This window comes from Erpetoichthys calabaricus, chromosome 2, assembly GCF_900747795.2.
Source record: "Erpetoichthys calabaricus chromosome 2, fErpCal1.3, whole genome shotgun sequence".
In the NCBI taxonomy this organism is placed as follows: Eukaryota; Metazoa; Chordata; class Cladistia; order Polypteriformes; family Polypteridae; genus Erpetoichthys; species Erpetoichthys calabaricus.
Genome location: NC_041395.2, coordinates 250,741,713 through 250,764,872, shown reverse-complemented (window position 1 = coordinate 250,764,872; position 23,160 = coordinate 250,741,713). Strand labels below are relative to the sequence as shown.

At 35.4% G+C, this 23,160-nt stretch overlaps 3 protein-coding genes across 51 annotated transcripts in view; 2 read left to right on the top strand and 1 right to left on the bottom strand.

Annotated features, from left to right (window-relative positions):
- Positions 1 to 23,160, bottom strand: part of blnk (B cell linker) — a 374,165-nt gene that overhangs the window by 73,376 nt on the left and 277,629 nt on the right. The window lies entirely within an intron of this gene.
- LOC127526841 (zinc finger protein 518A-like) overlaps positions 1 to 23,160 on the top strand; it is a 148,980-nt gene that overhangs the window by 104,234 nt on the left and 21,586 nt on the right. The gene's annotated exons all lie outside the window — the stretch shown is intronic.
- LOC114646932 (zinc finger protein 518A) overlaps positions 15,344 to 23,160 on the top strand; it is a 29,403-nt gene continuing 21,586 nt past the window's right edge. The window contains exon 1 of the mRNA XM_028795342.2: positions 15,344 to 15,489. The gene's annotated coding sequence lies outside the window, so the exon portion shown is untranslated. The remainder of the gene's footprint in view (positions 15,490 to 23,160) is intronic.

The window sequence follows — 23,160 nt, the reverse complement described above, 5'->3', positions numbered from 1 at the left end:
TGATGGTCTGGGGTTGTTTTGCTGCTTCAGGACCTGGAAGGCTTGCTGTGATAGATGGAACCATGAATTCTACTGTCTACCAAAAAATCCTGAAGGAGAATGTCCGGCCATCTGTTCGTCAACTCAAGCTGAAGCGATCTTGGGTGCTGCAACAGGACAATGACCCAAAACACACCAGCAAATCCACCTCTGAATGGCTGAAGAAAAACAAAATGAAGACTTTGGAGTGGCCTAGTCAAAGTCCTGACCTGAATCCAATTGAGATGCTATGGCATGACCTTAAAAAGGCGGTTCATGCTAGAAAACCCTCAAATAAAGCTGAATTACAACAATTTTGCAAAGACGAGTGGGCGCTGTAATAGACTAATTGCAAGTTATCGCAAACGCTTGATTGCAGTTATTGCTGCTAAGGGTGGCCCAACCAGTTATTAGGTTCAGGGGGCAATTACTTTTTCACACAGGGCCATGTAGGTTTGGATTTTTTTTTCTCCCTAAATAATAAAAACCACCATTTACAAACTGCATTTTGTGTTTACTTGTGTTATATTTGACTAATGGTTAAATGTGTTTGATGATCAGAAACATTTTGTGTGACAAACATGCAAAAGAATAAGAAATCAGGAAGGGGGCAAATAGTTTTTCACACCACTGTATAGTAGTACAGCACATTAGAATATAAAATAACACATGAAAAGGAAGTGGGATTGTCTTAATCTTTAACATGTTAACAAATAATTGCTTTATTTACTGTTTATATTTTTACAGTATTACACACATAAAGTTTGCATATATATATATATATATATATATATATATATATATATATATATATATAATGTGTGTGTGTGTCCTTCACTTTTTCACATTTTCTTATTTTGCAACCTTATACTAAAATCATTTAAATTCATTTCAAGCAACACTCAATATCCCAGAATGATGTGAAAATAAAATTTTAGATTATTTTTTGCAAATTTATTAAAAATAAAAATTGAAATAACATTGGCACAAGTATTCAGACCTTTTACTTCGTGCTTAGTTGAAACAGTTGTGCTACAGTAGCTCTTCTTTGGGATCGGACCAGATGGACTAGCCTTCACTTCCCATGCATCATTTACCTACATATTCTAATTATTATTTAGGTTCTTTTAAAGACTTGAGAGTTGACTAAATTACACTGACCAAGGGTTCAATCTTTCATTCTTTTTATTGATCTTATTGTTTAATTAATTGACTTCCAGATATTTAAAAAAAATATAGTCTTTATCATAACTGTAAATGGATATGTTTCTTTTGCTATTTTCATTTTAATTTACCCTTTTAGATTTTGCTCCCTTAATTATAGTTGATAAGCAATGAGCAGTGTAGACATGGTTGCAAACAACATTGAATGCTAAAGGGGAGGAAAGACTTTACTGCCATTTACATTTGTCTGCTCATTTAGAACCATTTCTTACAAATGAGTAGACTGGTGACTGTAGCAATGAACTAAATGCTCCCATTAAACATTCAGTGTTGCCACCATTTGGCTACAATTAAGTGAGCAAACTTTATTGAAAAGGGTGAATTAAAATGAAAATGGCATATAAAACATAAGCAATTAAATGTTTTGGCAAGCATACGGATATATCAGCATTTTTTCAAATAAGAAAAAGACAGATTGCTAAACAGTCACATGAATTAAAAGTAAGAATGACAAACTGATTGTGAAATTGGCTGGAATGAAAATCCCTAGCCACAGGGTCTCTCAGGCCTGACTTAGGTCAGGTGTGTCCAAGTCGGATCCAGGAAAGCCACAGTGGCTGCAGGTTTACATTCTAACCATTTCTGCAATTAGTTAATTTTGCTGGTAATGTACTTCTTTTGCCTTCTTTTTAATTAGTAATAATAATAATTCTTTGCATTTATATAGCGCTTTTTTCACTACTCAAAGACTTTCTATTTCAGACCCAAACCCCTTATTTGTTATTTTTTCCTTAATTAACATTTAAAGAATTATGAGATACAAAAATGAGTCAACACATGACCAACTAACCTGTGTCCATCATACAATATCTGAAAATAAAGAAAGGTGAAAGTCAGAGTAATATTGATCTGCTCAGGTCCTGAAAACTTTTTCACAGTGCTCTTAGAAGAACGTAAATGAACAGTTTTTGATATTTCAGCTGTGGCAGAATGAGAGCACCAACAAGCCATGGAATTAAATAACAGGTTTAATTAATAGCACGAATAGGCTTCTATTTAAGAAACTGGATGGTGTTTAAAGCCCCAACTTAGCTGGTCATCTGTTGTTTCCCTTCACATCTTGTTGTTTGGCTGTCATTTAAGTAAACAAGGAGTACTAGGGTGCTGTACCGTGTTAGCCATTATGAATGTAGAGAAAAGCCAAGCAAAATGACACCTTTTATTGGCTAACTAGAAAGATTACAATATGCAAGCTTTCGAGGCAACTCAGGCCCCTTCTTCAGGCAAGATGTAATCAAGGAGTAAACAAGGAGCAATTCAGAGAAGCGTGTCATAAAAACAAGGCAATTAAAATGAATGGATACGAAGTCAATTAACAGAAGAAATGGGTCACTAATTAAGAAAGTGTCAGGAAGGAAAACCTGCAGCCACCATGGTCCTCCAGGATCGGAATTGGCTACCCCTGCTTTAGATGAAAATATGCAAAAAGTTCATAGGCATTGGTATTGTTTTTTATGAGCCACTCCTCCATAAAAGCTCTTCTTGTATATTGCTTTAGAGATTTGTGGTCTGTAAACTTCCTCTGTAATTGTAGCCACTGTAATTATTCATCCATTCAAAGGCATCATTTGTTTTTGGGTACCTTTTGTAACAAGTACCCTTGATGTCTGGCAACTAAATTTGGAGAGAGAGCTACATCTACCTGGCATGGCAAAATGTTTTTTTTTCCACTTTTATGAAATTCAAATTTATTCTTTTTGTTTTCCAAGTGGTAAATGCAAATTTCTGGCAGTATTGTTAATTTCATCGACACAATATTTAAGCATGTTCCCCAGCATAATAAATAATAACAACAACGATCTATACATCTATACTAAGAGACATTCAATGCCTTTGAAATGGTTAAATGTGTTCCTCCAATCTATTGTTCTGTATATAATTAAATGTCTAATTTGCTTGTATTGCCATTTTGTCTTCATTCTAATGTTTCTTTTAAAATGCTGTAATATACTGTAGAACTCTAATAAAACAAAAAGGTATCTATCCACAAATATACAATTAAAGAAGGTGATTCAAAAATTTCCCATGCAGGTGAAACCCATCAATAAATTGTGTTACTTTTCGAGGTAGTTACTGCATCTTTGCAAATACAGGCTAAATGACTTTTTAGTTCTTCTTTCTCTACTTCATTCTGTGTAAACTTGAAGATTAAAGCTTGTTAAATCCCTGAGCAAAAAATCAATGCAATATATATTACAATTCAAAATATGAGGGAAGAACATGTGAAATGAAGCTGACCACTTTGAAAACTACTTTTTATGTTGAAGTCTTCATCATATTAACATAACTTACACCACTCAGAATATATTTAGTCTATATAGCAAGTAAACAGTTTAGTGAAACAGCAGCCTTTTCCACTGTAAAATATCTTTTTGGGTAAAGATTTTGGGCTCGTAACTTGAAGGCTGCCAGTTCTAATTCTAGCATTGACAGAAGGAATGCTACTCCATTGGAACCTTGAGCAAGGCCCTTAACCTGAAATTGCTCTAGGTTACAAATAGCTGACCCTGCGCTCTCACCCCAAAACTTCATGTGTGACTCTGGAGAGTAAGTTGGGGTATGTGAAAAATGACAAATTCCTAATAAAAGCAATTGTATGCTAACTTTAAAAGACATTGTCAGCATACTCCAACATTGTTTGCTACACATTCACCTCCATTTTTAATGTATATTTTCAGTTGTTATTTTATATTCATAATGAAATGTTTCCCAGACATCTGATGGAAAATAATTGTGGAAGGAATGCCTCATCATACTGAAATGATATGCTTTACTGTTCCAAAAACACCATTAACTAGTGCAAAAAGGAATTTTAGCAGCCTTGCATGAAATCCTGGAGCAAACGTGACTGTTTTGAAAAGACATATATTAAAGACGGTTTGCGTTGTAATACAGTTTGTTTGTGATCTTCCTGTTCTGCATCATTATGGAAATCAATGAGCTTTACTACAGATTGGACTGTAACACTTATATATAAAACTATATTGTGTTACATTGATTGACTTCTTCTTTTGCTGGAAATATGAGAACTGCATTAGATTCCTCTCTTGCTTCCCATTATTGATATAACCTTCACATATACATTGCTTTTTATCTGTTATTAGTTTGAAAATAGACATTTGATTTATATAATTTCATAAAAGTTCTATTAAAGAAAAGTTTTGTTGCCAGGCATAAAAGATAATTTATAATAATTCATCTAAAACTGAAATGATATTGAACTCCAATAGCAATTATATTTATTTTAGTCCAACTTTTGATGTGTGGGTCACAGATGTACACAAGAGAGAAGGAGGTGAGTACAGGTTTCCCAGAAAATCAGGTTTATTATTGTGAAGACAGGAACAGTCTCATGCATTTTATTCAAAGTGGAGCTGTCACATCAGTACACATAAGTGCAGCAAGCAAGTAGTGATGTTGTCAGTCATCCTGCATTCGCTCCTTTCATCAGATTGAAGGATCAGATACCCTCCTTCATCAAGCAGGTTCATTCTGGAGGAGTGAAGACAGAAAGTGAGCACATGACCAGGTCAGCAGCTGGTTTTAAATGTTTCCCACATCAACTATTGAGTGACAGACTCGTTATGCGGTAAACCTGCGAACTTGCAGTTGAACCGGCAATGAATAACCAATTCCTGCCTGTTTTAACAGAGTTTGAGTGCACAGCGCAGTTGGGGGGTTGTCGAGCATTATTAATTATTAATTAGGCCTCTGTTTCTTTAATTCCTCATCTTTTTGAATTATTTGTTGATTTTACTATTTTATTATACAACAACATGATATGAAGTACTATTACTCAAATCAAGTACTCTTTCCTGTACCCTTTTATACTGTATAAAAAGAAAAAGATTTAATGTATGGTAATTGCTCAGAAATACTCAAATAACTGAAAGGTTAGAAAGTGTTTTCAGTTAAATCACAGCCAAGTTAATGATTCCTTGGAAGATTTAAAAAATGTTTAATTAGTCATATCCTGATTAAAAAATGTACTTCCTTTCTCTTTTTGTTATGGTGGGTAGATGGCATGCAAACACTGAAGTGTAAGCTATTACAATAAATTGTTTAGTAAGCAGTGTTACTCCAAATAGAGAGTGTTTGAGGATTATTGCTTACTATACCAACACTATCTAATAAATGAGGAAAAACGTTTGTTCCAATAAGGTTTAAGCAGGGGTATTCTCAGAATGTGTGACGCAATGAAGCCAATGCCTGGTGATATGGATCCAGTGCTCTGAGAGATGTGTGTGATGAATAGTTATTGCACATACTGAGGAAAATAGTTTTTTATGTAGACTTGACTTGCAATCATTACCTAAAGCCTGATTTAAATGTCCTATTCCCAGTGCCGTCTCAGATTATATAGAGATTTCTTTTGAAATTACTACTTTTGAAAATCTGCTCACATCTTTTAACACTGCTAGAAAGTATAATTTTTCTATATGAAGGTTTCTAACATGCATTGTGACAATGCGGGTCAGCTCCACACGCCCAGTTGCTCTAGGAGCATCTTGAACCAGCTACCGCCAATAACGTCAAGGGATGAGCTAGTGGATGAGGACACACACACAAAGCAAAGGGTAGGTACATAACAGTGGAAAAGTCCTTTTATTAAAAATAATCAAAAATCAAAACGGTGTTCAGTAAGTGCAGTGTTCCCAACAGTCAATAAATAATCCATCAAAACAAGGTGAAAGTGAAGGTTAAAATCCTACAAATATCCATTAAAACTGGAGGTTAAAACCAGAGACAGCCCACTGTTCCTTAAAAATTACATGTCCCAATGCTGCCCTCTAAAAGCTGATTTCTCCTCAGCTTACTTCACATGGGATCTATCAATTGAGGAGGTGCCCAACTGACAGGTCCAGTCAATTGTCCGATCTAGGCTCCTCTCCCTGCTGCCCTTCCAACGGCTTGCGCAGGGCAAACTTGGCGAGACACACAAGCCTCTCCTGCTGCTCACATTCGATCCTTGCAGGAGATGCCATCAATCAGGCCACTTCTGCTCCTAGCATTCATTCCATAGGATCGCCCTTCCTTGAGCCTCAGGCTCTGCGTCCTGCGGCTCTGCTCCTGACCACCTACCTCCATTCTGTCTTGCACTGGCTCTCCATCTATCTCTCTCTTCTCTCCCTCTTTGCATTTTTTTCTGTATCCTTTTAAACTCTGTCCTTTCTTTCTCCACTCGCTCGATTACTCACTGGCCAGTCTATTTTCTTCGTTTTGACCCTTTCTACTGTTTCTCCCGAGCTCATTTGTTTTTTTTTTCCCTTTTCTCGTGCCAGCTCTTCCTTATATGCCTCTGTGGGTGCATCGTCTCACCGCAGGAAACTGATGAAGACCACACCCTCATGTACAGATGTGCCTCGCTACAAATACTCCACCAACGCCATGCAGCTGTGTGAGCATGCACAACCACAGGGATTGAGTCGGCCAATTATTTTTTATTTATTAAAATGGGCTCCTGTTTGTTAAGCCATGGATCTGCTATACCACATGCATGAGGTAAAATAAATGTTGCTTATGATTATATTTGTGGCACAGATTTTCATAGAATGCATTCAAAGTATGTTGTCAATACACAACTTAGTATATTACAGCGTTTCTCAACCTTTAAGTATTTGTGACCCGGGTTTTCATAACAGATTTAATCGCACCCCCTTAATGTTTTTTGAAACCCTAGTGAAATTTATTCCTATATTTTTTGCTGCTGATACACCGCTACAAGTTTAAAATTTCTCTACGAATAGTGAAATTACGCCACATATGGCAACATTCGTGCCCCCTAGGGGGGCGCGCCCCACAGTTTGAGAACCACTGGTATATTACATATTATTAAGTACTTCAAGTATTCTAGGTGCATGCCAATTGTATTATTTGTAAAGGTAGTGTTGACAGTAACCTCTTAGCAAATACTGTATCTTCTACAGTAGTATCTCACAAATTAAGTCCTGAACCATTGAACTTCAACTTTATTGTTGGTATTTAACAGTAACTGGTGCACAAAGCAAAGCATACAGAGATTATTTACTTCTGTGTAATTAAAGTGGGTGTCTTTTTTGTCTGATTTGTTTCATAGTATCATAGTGTGCATTTTTGCATTCCAGTAGTACAATTGAAAGTTACACAGCTTCATGTTCCTCATTATTTAAGATATCTGAAGACTTTTTTTTGTAATCCATTGTCTCTTTGTATTCTAAATTAAGCAAAGCTAAAGCTGCATCCAGTGGGAAAGATGCAAGAATTTTGTAGAAATATTAATTTTAACAATATAAATTCTCCCAGTTAAGGTAAAATGAAGTCATGACCAGTTGGCAAGGTGTTGTTTAACACATTCCATTAAGGTATCAAATTTGAATTGGTCCTAAAATTGATATGCAATTATGATTACATTTTATATAAGATAGCAAGAACTCATCAGTTTGACATGCAGAGATATTTTCAGAAAATAATGCAATCCTGTTGAGATTAATTTAAATCCTGAAAAAAGCATGGGACAGTAATATAAACAACCACGTAATTTACATAAAGAGATATGTTTTGTTTAAGCCCTCCTCTTACAGTTTCCTGAATCTGCACAGCATTTAATTTTTGGAAAACATCTGTGATTAAAACACTTAGCGAACTGTATATAGGTAATGGTTTTGCATCTTATGAACAATTATGCTTCAAATTGTAATTCCTAGCAACATAGTTTTTCCTCTACTTTCAAATTAGACATTTTACTAGAAAATAACTTACCCAATATTCCACATCTCCCTCCCATTTCTGTTCCAGAAGAGATACTGATCAGCACTCGGACAGCATCTCAACAATATATAATAACATCTCAAAGAAACTTCCCTTCAAAGATCCTAGGGTACAGTGGGAAAAGGATCTTTCAATTAATATTTCAGAAAGGAGTGAGAGTCAGCCATGCATAGAATATACTTTAGCATACTCTATTTGCGCAAAGCATTCAATAATTCAACTTAAAATATTTCAGTCATCACATTTGTCTCATTTAAAAGTGTTCAAAATGAATGCAGGGCAAGATTCAGCTTGCCAGCATTGCAGTCTAGCTCCAGCCTTACAAGGCCACATTTTTTGGATGTGCACCAAATACAGTAATCCCTTGCTATATCGCGCTTCGCCTTTCGCGGCTTCACTCTATCGCGGATTTTATATGTAAGCATATTTAAATATATATCGCAGATTTTTTGCTGGTTCGCGGATTTCTGTGGACAATGGGTCTTTTAATTTCTGGTACATGCTTCCTCAGTTGGTTTGCCCAGTTGATTTCATACAAGGGACGCTATTGACAGATGGCTGAGAAGCTACCCAACTTACTTTTCTCTCTCTTGCGCTGACTTTCTCTGATCCTGACGTAGGTGGATTGAGCAGGGGGGCTGTTCGCACACCTAGACGATATGGACGCTCGTCTAAAAATGCTGAAAGATTATCTTCACGTTGCTACCTTCTGTGCAGCTGCTTCGTGAAGCGACATGTTGCAGGGTGCTTCGCATACTTAAAAGCTCGAAGGGCACGTATTGATTTTTGATAGTTTGTTTTTCTCTGTCTCTCTCTCTCTTTCTCTGCTCCTGATGGAGGGGGTGTGAGCTGCCGCCTTCAACAGCTTTGTGCCGCGGTGCATCGCATACTTAAAAGCCAAACAGCCCTATTGATTTGTTTGCTTTCCTCTCTCTTTCTGACAGTCTCTGCTCCTGACGCGCACTCCTTTGAAGAGGAAGATATGTTTGCATTCTTTTAATTGTGAGACGGAACTGTCATCTCTGTCTTGTCATGGAGCACAGTTTAAACTTTTGAAAAAGAGACAAATGTTTGTTTGCAGTGTTTGAATAACGTTCCTGTCTCTCTACAACCTCCTGTGTTTCTGTGCAAATCTGTGACCCAAGCATGACAATATAAAAATAACCATATAAACATATGGTTTCTACTTCGCGGATTTTCACCTTTCGTGGGGGGGTCTGGAACGCAACTCCCGCGATGGAGGAGGGATTACTGTATAACTTTTCACCCATGCTCTTTGTTCTCCTCTCTTTCTCTCCAGTGGGGGTTGAATTCTGTTTTGTTAGGTTTTGTCTATTTTGTTCCCGCTTTCTTTTTTAACTTTCTGATATTTTTTTTTCTAGTTTGACTTTGAAGTAATTCATTGTATAAGTTTGACTTGATTGCATGCAGTGTTATTTTGTTGAAATAAAATTAATAAAACCCTGAAAAAGAAAATGCTAGTTTTAGTAATGATATTACTATCATTACTAGAAGTAGTAACTTTGCTTATAATGCCAGCTTTTATAGTTGGCTTGTTACGGTTACAAGGCGTTCCCCAGTTTAAAAAGTACAGTTTAATAAAATAACTATTTTTCACAGCCATCAGCATTTTCTGTCTATCAACTCGAAGCACATTGTAACTAAGGAAAGCATTATAAAACTGGTGGCATCTGTGACGACACTTCTCTGTGTCTGCTTGCTCTGAGAGGGAAAAGGGGGGACCGATTTTGCCTATAACATTTGAACATAGTCATATTGTGGTTACTGACAGAGGCAAGAGTATTTCATAGTGCATATACATACCAAAGAATAGTTCCCAAGTAGTGCTGGGTAAATTCAAACACTTTGATACTGATTTAGTGTTTCAATTACTGAAACTCTGCCAGATTACCTATATCAACAGCAACAGCTAAAGAAGGTTTTTCCAAGATCAATTCAATTAAGTCTAAACTCAGAAACAGATATGGACAAAAATGGCTCTTTGATCTTCTGATTCTGTTGATAGAAAAAGATAACATTATTAACCAAGATGAAGTCATTTCAGTTTATCAAAACATAGGATCCAACAGTAAAGTTTTAATATAAAACTCAAAAGCTGATGATATCTAGAAAGAAGAAGGGTATTAATATTTTTTTTTTTTTTTTTGTTACTACAAGATCTTAATACATACAGTATATATACAAACATTTACATTATACTGCAGGGTTCTGGGTCAAATCAAAGGAAAATCAGTTTGTTTGCTACATGTATTTTGCATATATGTTATCGGTTTACAAATAAACACATGCATGCCTATGTAAATATTGATGTGCATAAAATGATAAATTAATTGAATGTAAGAAAGACAGTTGATAATAGATAAAAAAAATAAAAATATATAAAAAGAGATAGAAAAAAAAAATATATTAACATACCATACACATATACAGTACATGCATATGAAGAAATATGTATCTATATACACATGCATACAGATATACATAAATGCACAAGTCCATATCAATTGCATTTTGATCTACACCGTTGTTACATTAATTACAGGCTAAATATAATTAATGCCGGTAATATGTCCCATTGTTTTTCATCTCCATTTTACCTATTCAATTTTACTTTGATTTTTGAGCTTAAGATGAGCTTTTAGAAAAAGCTCAGGTTCTTTATGTGTGTCAAATAAGTGAGAGTTTCCATCTATAATCAATTTTAGTCAAGCTGAATTGCAGTTGCTACTTACCACTGTTAAGTAATGCCTCTTTCCTGGCAATTTATATAAAAAAATCATTATTTACAACTTATTGCTTTTTACCTCAGTCTGTGTTCAATTAATGGATTACGTACATTGTTCTTATTTTTTATATTTTGCCATTTTAGTTAATACTTTGTTAAACTTATCTTTCTATTTTTGTTTCTACTCTAATCATAGCCAATTGTTTTCCTAGCCATTTTCCATTGCACTTTTATTGCTCTTCTAGTTGTACCTTGGAAACAAGCCTTTCATTCAGTCATATGCAATTCTGAAGGGCAATGGTGTACTTGATCAAGATGGTATGGCTGCCTTTGATGGTATACCCAAAACATCATCTGATGTCTCAGTCAGGATATAGTCAAAGTCATCTTCTATGCTGTGCTTCATTTCCCAGCTCATTTTGGCCAATATCAGCTCCTAATGGGATGTAATTGGTGTGTGATATTCTTTCACCTCTGCCCATCTTCCAAGATCTGCAAGTTTCAGTTTTTCAGTTTATTTTTGTGTTTCTTTACATTATATGTTGAAATGTATGGTTTATTTGCAATTAAAGTGCATAGATTATTGGAAATTAAAAGTTCTTTGGGAGAATACTTGCTCTGTAGATCTCCTCTCAATATGGAAGGTATAGTTTCACATAAACTTTGGTAAACATTTTATTCTCTAACTGCTGTACTACTGTATTTTCTCAGTTACTAGTATTTGCAATGTAATGAATTAATGATTTCTTCACCCAATAATAGATTAGGGCAAGAATGCCAAGTTATGAACATGTGATCTGTGTACAAAAATCTATATTAACCTAATTAAGAAACCTCTGATATGTAAGAAAAAGGTTTTTATTAAACGATTTTATTTAACTTGACTGTCTGTCGGTTTGTTTGGGTCAAATCTTGCAACTCATTTAAAACCCACTTTTGCCGAAGCGAATTTCTTCAAATTTTGCCTACGTGTTCAGTATCGATGACAATACAATAATCCGTCAAAACCGATGCAATTACGTAACAGTTTTGCCTAATTAATGATTATGTGATTCCAATTAACCCACACACAACAATAACGGAGAGAGAATATAGTGAGATATAGAAGCATACAAGTGAGAGACGCATCGGATTGCCCCCACTCGCCTCTTCCAGGAGTGGGTAAATATGTGTGTTCACTTTACTTGTTTACTCTTGTATAGGTGTAGCCTTGATGATCACGTGATTGTCGTTCTGTCGTTGATATATTCTTTTCGCAGTGACCGAGCACTAATCCCATAATAGTCTGAACTGAAAAATAGAGACCAAAATATAATTCTTTTTAGTATTCAAATAATTCTGCACAGAAGATATTATGTTATACTTTTAAAGAAGCTTCCTGTTCATGACAAATTATTAAAGAAAAATCATTTGCAAAATACTCAAAGACTAAAAAGTAAAGAATAACATATATAAAAAAATATTTTTAAGTAGAACAATTTTATTTACTTTACAGTTATAAATGCACTAAAAAGCAAAAATAATTTTTTCTTTAACCACTATTTTTCATGGTTATAAGTGACTAAATAAAATCTTGGGGCTCACATAAAGTAATTAATTCAATCAATTAAAATAATAGCTACTTTCAAGAACATTGTAATTCCCCACCATGCTAAACAAGTTTCAAAACTTGTTTGAATTGAATTGTCTTTCTGTAGCTCATACCCTGCAGCCCTGGAATACGTTTAGTCTCTGTTCTCTGGACTTTCTGTATTGAGGTTATATCTCCATTGTAACAAGGAGACCATAATTTTTATTGCTTAAAGATATCCATCCATCCATTATCCAAACCACTATATCCTAACACAGGGTCACGGGGGTCTGCTGGAGCCAATCCCAGCCAACACAGGGCACAAAGCAGGAACAAATCCTGGGCATGGCGCCATCCCACCGCAGGGTGCTTAAAGATTACTTATCTTAATTTGTGCAACATATCATCCTTTTAGCTGTCTTAATTGATTTTTAACACTGTCAGAATGTAAGCAGTGACAAATCTGCCTCATAAGGTGTACTTTCAAATTTCACCTCCCTCATATGTAGTCATATCAAATAGTATCACTCCCTACATATTTGTACATTAAATGTAATCTGCCACAGTCTGAATTCTGTTCTACTCTTTAACAAGACTATTGATTATAGAGTAATTATCCACCTACTTTAGGGTCACCAATTAACATAACCAACTTATTTGGTAAATCATTGTCAATATCAGTTATATACTGAAAAGAGAAATGACTGAGGCCCAGATCCTAGAAGGACATTACCTAATTTGAAAACAGCTTGTTGCACCATAAGCCTTTGCTTTCTGTGCTTTAGCCAATTTTGGATGCATTTGTACAATGCCCATTGAACTTCTACCATTTAATTTTGTTTACTAGCTACTTATCTGACTATAAACTGATTTTTGAAAATCAAGATAAATTTACTTTATATGCCCTTAATAAAGTTGTGGTCTGGCTTTTTTTGAATAGTTTGTTATGCTTCGTGTTCAGTATAGGAGGTTTGTATAAAGTAAACACAATTTCTGGATGTTAGATTAACCAGTGATTTGTTTTCTTTCTGCTGTAAATAGTTGCAGACAAGTATTGAAAGTATGCATTATTTATTAAGGGATATTTTTTATACATAACTTCTGAACAGTGTCACGTACTGTAAAGTATTTGGTTTCTACTCAAATTAAATGATACAGCTAAATGTTTATCTTTATATGTATTATGAGTAACACCTATTTATTGGTCACATGACCCTCACCATTGAAAGCGGTTGAGAAGATGAAATGAAGTATTTAAAGATTAAATATTATTTCATTTGAATTTGTTTATGAAGTACATTTAGGAGAAATACATTTAGGGTTTTTTCTAGATATAAACATATAGACAAAAATAAATTAGCTTATTGACCCACATTTCAAAGCATTGTCAGTTACTACCTTAACAAGAATATAAAACAAGCAATGTAACTATATTTCTGTACTTGCCAGGTTCTTATTGTAATATGCCTCTAATTTCTCAGCAGTGGTTGCCAGTCTCATCTTACAATACTGTTGTCATTAGAGCTATATATAGAAAAGACACATGCTCATGTGTCTTTAAGCTGATTTCCATACAACGAATTAAAAAGACACAATAAACAAAGGAAGAAACTCCTGTGACTATAACTGAGTCTGTGACTGGTACTAGCTTTGGTAAAAACTGTTTTTGCTACTTGTCATACTTAGGACACAGCCAACACCCAATTCTGGAAGTAATTCAATGCCTTGTTGGCATCTTCGCAAAGTGCTCTCTCGAGTTGCATTATCTTACAAGTGACTTTCATTCATTCAGAAATGTGTCTGTGAAGCTCTCAAATCTACGGTATCTGTATATGACATGTTCTTTAAAAGTATACAATATCAGCAGTCTGAAAATAAATATAACAAGCATTAAGATGAGGAAATGGGCAGTTCAGCCCTTCCAGTACACAAATGTATTTCATTAAAAGTTAGGCTTCTGCACCAGTGCAAACTTGCCCACTGCCTTGGACCTCTGGGTTTGCCTCTGAAACATCAACAAATACAATCACTTCCAGTCTGAAGAAACTTGTTAACTATCCCAATCCAATCTAATCACGTTATACGTGGCTCTTGGTTTCAGTCTAGCATGTTTGCCGAGGTCTTCCCGACTTCTTCCTGTAGATTATCCTCTCTTTGGTATTTTCCTCCATTATGGCCAATGAAAACATTGTCATTGTCAAGGCCTTGCTCACTTTCTCCTTTTGGGCCAGCTGTCTCCAGTCTGACCACTTGATATTCGTGGCACCCTTTTTAAAATCGTCTTACTATATCATCACTGAGTCACCCAAGCCCAGGAAAGGATGATTCAGCAATGCTGATGTGATCCTTCTTAAAAATACCAGTCCTTCTAGAAAAGATCATTCCCGAAGGTCAGTGCACCAGCAGTTACACAGTCCTTCCTAGCCGGAATTTTATCCATTTGCCTGCTGCCACAATAGTAAAAATATAAAAATGTTTAAATTTAAAAAATATATTTTTAAATGTTATTTACATATATTAGAATATATTGTTATTATAGATACGACAGTTTAATCCAAACAAATGTGTATATTTCAACTGGGATTATTTAATTAGAAAATCCTGGAAGTGACAACACAAATGCAATAACCAAAAATCAACATGTAGAATTAAGACACCAAATTTAAAATTAAGACAGCACAGTGGCCAATGCAACTCACAAGATCAAGAGTTTATGTGTATAACTTGTTAATAATCTGCTTTATGATCAACCATGAAGGGCCTACCAATGATGTGCTTTGTGAAGTCAAAAGAACATGCAAGCAATGGCAGCGTGTGTTCCTGAGCAGCAGTGCAAGATCTTTAGATCAAAGAAGTGGTTACTTCAACCAACATGCTACTTGACTGCCATTTTGACCTCTTCCTTTCTGTGCCGATTAAACGTTCACGCAATGATCCCTTGCATGGGTTGGCCTTTTTGTCGATGTACTCATATTCACTTGGACTAGACATGTCTAAACCGTCATTTCCCTAACTCTCCAAATCGACAGAGAAGACACAAAACATGAGTACTCTTGTTGCTAATCCATATCCCTCCGCGTTCTCTTCCCCCGCAGCGCTCGCACTGTCCGCTGTCGCTCTGGATTCCCGGATGGAACTGTCATGGCGGCTGTTAGTGACCTGCAAAGCGAAAAAGAAAAGGAAGGTAATTTCAAGTAAACTCTGTGCTTTTCGCCTTTTATATAACGAGACAGTTTTACGGTCAAAACTCGTGCTGTAGCTTTTCGGGATTTGCTTGCCAATGTCGAGACAGCCTTGGCTTTGAATACGATATTAAGTACTTATTTTCACGGAGGGTGGGGGCGTCTGTAGGAATAGATGCAGTCAACTAGACCCAAGAGTTCAGCAAGAAGACGCATCAAAGTCTCAAAACTTGGTGGTCTTAGCAGATAAAATAGAAACGCGGAAGGGATGAAATTAAATGCCAAGCTGTCGGGTTAATTTCGTTTTCCTCACTTTTTCAAGTATACTGAAAGTCGAACTTGTCCGGGCAGTTAGTCGAAGGCACTGTATTCGTCCGCCGGCTTACTAGTTGAAAAATAGAGTAGATTTCTATTGAGGGCAAGAAGTAGTAAAGTGGGAGCGTGTTAGCTGCAATGCATCCAGACTGTTAGCGCCCAACGTTAGCACTGAACTTTCCAAGGCCAGTCTAGTGCCTGTAAAATTAAAGTGAAGAAACGTCATTCTTTAGCCTGACGTTTTGTTTGAAACGTTGAAGGCACTTCGGAGTCGCAGGCAGGCATAGTGTTCACTGCATTCATTTTGTGCTCAGTTTGTGAAGACCCTCTGTCAGTAGGTGGGCATACCTGCCGATCTTTGATGAGAACTACATTGTGCTCTTTTTTAAAACGAACCCAACAAAACATGGACTTGATGTACTTCTTAATGTAATGTAGTTGCCAAGCTTGGTGGTAATAATCTACAACTCCCTGCGTGCCAGAGCATTAGTGACTTTATACCATTGGAAAAGTTCACACTTTTAACAAAAGTCATAATAAAACCGTTGCTGCCTTTTGACATAAACGGATATCTTTCTGCAGATATCAGAAGTTTGTTACACTTCTACATGAATCTTCACTTGCTCAACAGAAGTTACAATACAAGTTTTCTGTTATCTATAATTACCTGTTAAATCAAGGATCAACAGAAAAAAAGGTATCAAGAAGGGAAGTAATTGCTGACATTGGGACTTAAACTTTTTAAAGAATAAGACAACTAGTAAAAGCACAATACAACCACAAAATATATTTTTGCTTCTAAATACAACCTCGGTAAGAATTGGACTAACTGGTGCTCTCAGCTTTAGGATGTTTGCGTTTTAACTTTCAGGATTTGATACATATTTAAAAGATTTTATTCAGTTTTTTTTCTGTCGTTTTAAAGTTAATAATAACACACTCACTGTAGTCACACTGGCCACAAAAAAGTCAATAAACGCTTTAATCCATTCCAAAAATTGCTTTTTAGTTTAGACAAATGTGAAAACTTTTAGAATTTTAAGTTTTTTAAACCCCCACCTTGGTTTAAAGTGATTCACAAATTTTTTTTTATAAATAAATACATTTGAATGGTTAGAATGTGTAAAGATATTAAGCCGTAGGCAACATAAATTTTAAAGAGGAGTTCAAAAAGTGTAGTACTACATTTTGTCGCAAATAATGATGAAAGATGGGCTGAAACAAACCTAAACTTGCTTGACTTTTGTTTAAGTGAGTAAACCTGGCAACAGATACCAAGGAAGAGACTAAATGGTTGAAAGGGTGTTTTATGAGACGCCTTAACATTAGCAGATCGGAACAATTTGAATGCTAACAGGGAGTATCTACCAATGTATGATCAGTTTATAACTAATTAAATAGTATATGTCCAGCATGCAAAATGTTATAAATATGTATTTAAAAACTACATTAATTATTCTTTTTTTTATATTGATAATTATTTGTAAAGTGACAGTGCCCACAATGAAAGGTTCTCTCAAAAACAGCCTAGTTGGCTTAGCATGGTGCTGTAGATTTTTGCATCGCTGCCTTACAGCTCCAGTGATCAGGGATCAGTTCTGGGCACACTCATTTTATGAATTTTACACATTCTGTCTATTTTCATGTATCCATTTCCAGACTCTGGTTTCTTTCCATATGCAAGGGCATGTATGTTACATTATTTTGATGCTTATATGAGGAACTAGTAGACTATGTAGAGCTGGTTGCTGCCTTGAAGTTTGCACAACTGGGGTAGGCTTATTTAATGAATAAAGGATACCAAGCCAGAAATGGTTGTCCAGAAATCACATGCAAAATCCATCAAAGTATGTAATATTCTTTCATCCCTGTTAAATTCAATCTTTGAATCTGTTACTAATTACACATTTTTGTGACATTTAAGTTGGCAACAGAGAAACCACGATTAATGTGCTCTTGTTTTTTCAGTAGAGTATTGGCTTCTTTATTATTATTATTATCATTATTATTAGTAAGTCCGTGCATTGCATGACTCTCATGTTTTTAGTGTAGTTATTCCCACTTGAAAAAGAGAAGAAGAAATAGTATTGAAAAAGAGAAGAAGAAATAGTATTTATTATAGCTTGAACTTCATTCATTAAATAAAGAGGTGCACAGAGTATTGGTATTGGCAAGAGGTGTCACAATACTAAAAGTTTAAGCTTCAAAGAAAATTATTGAAATTCGATATCCAATACAGTACATAATATAACTCAATAAAATATATATGAACAAATTACAGTTCTCCATGCATTAAAATCTTAAAATTGTTGAAAACAAATAAAATAAATTGCCATTAAATGAAAATACTTAAAGTAGTGAAACCTTTTGGTGAAAACAAATACTGTTACAGAGGTAGTACCGTGAATTGTTACAAATTTCATTAAATGTTAATTGAATAAGTATTGCAATCTTTTGTAAACAGCATACATAAAAATATTAAAACAAGCATTAAGTAAACATTCTATTAAAAAGAACATTAATGTCGTCTTTTGTACAGACTACTAACACACTTTAAGGCTTGGCAAAAATGCAAACAGTGCACATTGCATTTTGTGTAAATAAACTACAATGTATTTGTAACTTCCAAATTTTTTGTATAAGGGCTAGCATGTCAACATGCTGTTCTGTGAGGCATGCTTTTTTTAGGTTGAAAATGAGTCCTTACTTACTAAATACAAGCGCTGAAAGTATATGAGCACACAGAGGAGAAGCGCCAGTTTTTATGCAGTTTAGCACTGAAAAATTATAGTGCCTTACATCATATGATGAATGTCATGAAACATTTTTAAAATCACACATAAAGTAAAAGACGGTAAAACACAATGGCGGCAGATTTTGCTGTGAGGGTTTAAAAATCGAATGAGTGATGGAGTCCTATAGTGCTAAAAAAGAGTTTCGCCTGTGAATGAAGAGCACAAAAGTGTCTTGTAGGTAAGTATAATTGAAGACCCCATCTTGATGCATTAAACATTTAACTGGCTACAAGAAGGTTTTAACCTGTAGAAAAAAAATTATCGCCACATCCCTAATCTCAAATACAACTGTTTACAGGCTTATAATGAAGAATGCTTCCTTAATAAAGAAGTAAGATAACTCTCAAATTTTTTGTATTGATTTGCTTGCAATTCTTGCCTACAGGCTTGCATGCATCTTGTGGTTTTTCCATCCTCATTGGCCACAAAACTGAAGTATTTCTAGACACCACTACGGCTGCCCTCTTTGTCAGTTAAGCATGCTGGTGAAGGCTCCAACTCTGCTGAAATTGCCATCTTATTAACACTTGTGAGGGGATGGAACCAGGGCTGCAACACAAGCCATGGTGAAGTAAAAGTGCATTCATATATAGGCTGTAGAATCAATACCATGAAAAATGATTATTAAAGTAATTTTTAAATGTTAAAATGTATGCTTATCAATATTACCCTAAGTTCTTGTCTATAAGCCGGACTGATGTATTAGCCGGAGACCAAAAATCATACGAATTTTTAAAATAAAATCGTATCATAGATAAGCCGGACTCATGGATAAGCCGAACGTACTATAACCTATAACTAATAGAAGGGAGGGAGGTCAGTGGTCTCACTCGCGCCCATTTAATTTCTTTAAGGGGGGAGAGAGTGTGAGATATTGCCGTCTCTCTCACTCCCCGCGTGGCGCGGTTGGAGCGGCCGGAGCGCGTTCTTTCTGCTCTGGGCGTCGCCGAGTCAACACGAGCGCGTAGCGGTCATTTAAATTGTGATTTTATATGTAAGCATATTTAAATATATATCGCGGATTTCTGCGGACAATGGGTCTTTTAATTTCTGGTACATGCTTCCTCAGTTGGTTTGCCCAGTTGATTTCATACAAGGGACGCTATTGGCAGATGGCTGAGAAGCTACCCGGCTTACTGTTCTGTCTCTCTTGCGCTGACTATCTGTGATCCTGACGTATGGGGATTGAGCAGGGGGGCTGTTTGCACACCTAGACGATACGGACGCTCGTCTAAAAATGCTGAAAGATTATCTTCACGTTGCTATCTTTTGTAAAGCTGATTCCTGAAAAGACATGCTGCACAGTGCTTCGCATACTTAAAAGCTCGAAGGGCACGTATTGATTTTTGACTGAAAAACAAACTCTCCCTCTCTCTCTCTCTTTGTCTGCTCCTGACGGAGGGGGTGTGAGCTGCCGCCTTCAACAGCTTTGTGCCGCGGTGCTTCGCATACTTAAAAGCCAAACAGACATATTGATTTGTTTGCTTCAGTCCTTTGAAGAGGAAGATATGTTTGCATTCTTTTAATTGTGAGACGGAACTGTCATCTCTGTCTTGTCATGGAGCACAGTTTAAACTTTTGAAAAAGAGACAAATGTTTGTTTGCAGTGTTTGAATAACGTTCCTGTCTCTCTACAACCTCCTGTGTTTCTGCGCAAATCTGTGACCCAAGCATGACAATATAAAAATAACCATATAAACATATCGTTTCTACTTCGCGGATATTCTTATTTCGCGGGTGGCTCTGGAACGCAACCCCCGCGATGGATGTATAAGCCGGACTTATGTATAAGCCGATATTCTATTTTTTCATTTTCACAACTTTTTTCCTTAGATAAGCCGCGGCTTATTGACAAGAACTTAGGGTAACATACTTTCGAAAACCCTAGTATTGGCAGATTATGGATTTTAATGTAGATTGCCCGAATCTTATGTTGTTAAAAATTCCAATTATAGTGGGGGAATGCTACTGCTTTGTTCCATACAAAAAATGTAATAGGCTATCATTATTGATAATTTTATGCAGTAATAGTGTGAGTTTTAAAACATGTACTGCATTCATGTTTTGTTAGCGTGATGATATGAAGAATCGGTCAGCTTGTACATATTGGCTAATATGTTAGCAGTAAGCATAGCTCTGGCTCAGAAATGCACACTTAGTAGTACCCTACGAACAGCCAACTTCATTGCTGAAAGCAAATTGTTATGTGGGTCCTGAGGAAAGGGCTGTTATTTTGCTGTATAACTTCATTGTCTTACTAATTTAGAGGTTTCCTGTTACATATATGTTAGTGTTTGATTTTAACATACTGTCTGGATGGTGAGAAAGTGAAGAAGATACAAGTTTTTTTTTTTACCAGCTTATGTTAGTAAGATGCATTGAGTGAATTTTTCTGCAGCTGTTTTCAGAGAGGAAACTGAACAACATCACCATTACAGTTTTTATTAAAAAATTGGATTTTTGTCATTAAAAACTACATGAACAGTTTTAATTAACCTGAATGTCTGATTATATATGAAATTATTGCTGTGCAGCAATTGTGGCCAAAATTATTTGAACATGTGAAGTATTATTTATTGGATACAAAATATAATATAAATTTTATTATTCATGATATACTGTACATATGCATATACGTGGTGAATGTCATTATTAGATTGTGAATTTTTTCAACGTGAGCAAAGCATTCTAGCTATGAATAAATATTTGAGCAAAATCAATGTAAAAGTGCAGTAATTGCTGAAAAAATGTTTGGTACTCACAAATATCAGTAAAATGGCATTAGTGCCACTTCAGGACAGAGGATATTGTAGATACCAAAAGAATAAAACCAATTTCTGTGCCACAGTTTTGAATGAAGTCTCACACACCAGTATTAGACAACACATTATCTAACTTGCTTAAAAGGTATTGGGTGGGTGTAGTTTGGCAGGCTGGGCTATGTCCTAGTAGTGCTGGGCAGAACGCTGGTAACAGTCCAGGGCAGGGTACCAATTTATCAGAAGATGCACTTAAACAGGGTCAGTTGTAATTGCCACGCCACCTAAAAAGCATGTCTTCTGGGACATGATAGAAACCCACACCAGCAAAGAAAGCAAATACTTGCATTACATAGATGATGACTAGATGTGGGATTTAAACAAAGGATGTTGGATCTGTAAGGGAGCTGTACTTCTGACAAGCGTTCTGTAATAATTATGAAGTCTTTTTAATCGTTGGTGACACTTGATAACAGTCTGCTTCAAATGTATAATACAAAAGTATTTTGAACACTATTCTACCTTGTAAAGAATGTGCACACAGGGTGTGAACATACTTAAACAGAATTAGTCTCGCTTGGCTAAAATATAATTTGATGAGTACAGTATTCACTGTTAAGTCTTACAAATGTAAATTATTTCTTCTTATTTATTTTTGTCACTCAAACATTCAGTCTTAATGATTCATAAAGTAACAGTTGACTTTTGCCAACTTCCTTTAAGTGTTTCATTTTTGTTTCTGTTGATTTTCAAATTAAAGTCAGTTTGAAAATGACAAAATGCAAGAATCTAAATACAATATGATTAAAACTGCAGTATTTTTGTGGATTTTATTACTTTTTTTTACTGGTGAGAAGTTTTTAATTTCCAATATGTCAATAGTAATATTACAGAACAACATTTACCATGTTAGAATAATATATGCAATTGCTAACACTATATTACCAAGAGCTCAAATGTTTATATTGAAACTAAAATGGCAGAGATTACAGTAATGGCAAAACAACAAGCCATCTGTTGGCTTCTCCATGTCTTCAGTTTAACTTAGTTTAATCTCTAATATCCTAGTATAGTTGGATTTGTTACATAAGATAAAATGAGTACATGACAAGTAATTAAAGTAATGACAATAATAAATCAAAAACACATTTAAAGTTATGTTCATAAATTTAAAAACCTTGAGAAAAATAACTTGCATAATAGTCATGGGGCAAAGCAATGTCACCATATTAGTTGTTGCCTTTTTTCTAAGCTGATCGATAATTTGTTCTGAATACCTCAAATGCAACCCTATACAAAAAATGCATCTTCATTTTCTATGGCATAAGCCCTAATAATGAAAACTAAGTGGTTCTGATCTCTTTAGAGAGTCTGTAGAATCAATCAGTTATTCTGCTTCTGTCTGTGTGTTTACTGTTTTCAACATTGGAATTTATTTTTTATGTTGATGTTGGCAGCATAGGCCTACTAAAGAGGAGGAGACTAGAACTTGATTTAGAATTAAAAAAGGAATGCCTACCTCTTTGGATATTACCAAGTATTTTGTGGCATATGTTCTAATATTCAGTAGGTGTAAGACATTAACCTAATACCTCTATTTTAATTCCTTTCAGTAAAAGAAATCTGAAATTTGTACAACTTTAGTGTGTCAATACTAAGCAGACTGTATGTAATTAAAGCATCTTGTTAATAAAAGACACAATGGTGAAATTTAATAAAATAAAGGGAAACATTAAAAAAAAGTTCTTGCTGGTTCGGCACTTGTACAAGTTACAGTTTCATGCAAACATTTGGACTCCCCTGG